Source organism: Arachis duranensis, chromosome 7, assembly GCF_000817695.3.
Source record: "Arachis duranensis cultivar V14167 chromosome 7, aradu.V14167.gnm2.J7QH, whole genome shotgun sequence".
In the NCBI taxonomy this organism is placed as follows: domain Eukaryota; kingdom Viridiplantae; phylum Streptophyta; class Magnoliopsida; order Fabales; family Fabaceae; genus Arachis; species Arachis duranensis.
Genome location: NC_029778.3, coordinates 56426121 through 56427290, shown reverse-complemented (window position 1 = coordinate 56427290; position 1170 = coordinate 56426121).

The following is a 1170-nucleotide window of genomic DNA, read 5'->3' as shown; positions in this document are numbered from 1 at the left end:
ACCAAGAACCATGATCAAAGTGTGAACCCGGACCCAAAGAATTGGCTTACAATGGTTCGGGGGAAATACTTAGATTTTAGTCCGAAAAATGTAAGGTTGGCATTCAACTTGCCCATGATGCAAAGAGATGAACACCCTTACACTAGAAGGGTCAACTTTGATCAAAGGTTGGACCAAGTCCTCATAGACATTTGTGAAGAGGGCGCCCAATGGAAGAGAGATTCAAGAGGAAAGCCGGTTCAACTGAGAAGGCATGACTTCAAGCCCGTGGCTAGGGGATGGTTGGAGTTTATCCAACGCTCAATCATTCCCACTAGCAACCGGTCCGAAGTTACTATAGACCGGGCTATCATGATTCATAGCATCATGATTGGAGAGGAAGTAGAAGTTCATGGGTGATATCCCAAGAACTCTATAAGGTGGCGGACAAGTCCTCTACCTTGGCAAGGTTAGCCTTTCCCCATCTCATTTGTCACCTCTGTTATTCAGTTGGAATTGACATAGAGGGAGACATCCCCATTGATAAGGACAAGCCCATCACTAAGAAGAGGATGGAGCAAACAAGAGATCCCTCTCATCATCAAATCCCTGAGATGCCTCAAGGGATGCACTTTCCTCCACAAAACTATTGGGAGCAACTAAACACCTCCCTAGGAGAATTGAGTTCCAACATGGGACAACTGAGGGTGGAGTACCAAGAATATTCTATTCTCCTCCATGAAATTAGAGAAAATCAAAGAATCATGAGAGAGGAGCAACAAAGGCAAGGAAGAGACATTGAGGAGCTCAAACACTCCATAGGATCTTCAAGAGGAAGAACAAGCCGCCATCACTAAGGTGGACCCGTTCTTTAATCTCCTTGTTCTTTATTTTTCTGTTTTTCGAAAATTATGCTTATGTTTATCTATGTTTGTGTCTTGTGATCATTAGTGTCTTAGTGTCTATGCCTTAAAGTTATGAATGTCCTATGAATCCATCACCTTTCTTAAATGAAAAACGTTCTTAATTGAAAAAGAGAAGAATTGCTTGAATTTTGAATTTTATAACAGTTTAATTATTTTGATGTGGTGGCAATACTTTTGTTTTCTGAATGTATGATTAAACAGTGCATATGTATCTTGAATTTGTGATTCATGAATGTTGGCTCTTGAAAGAATGATGAAAAAGGAG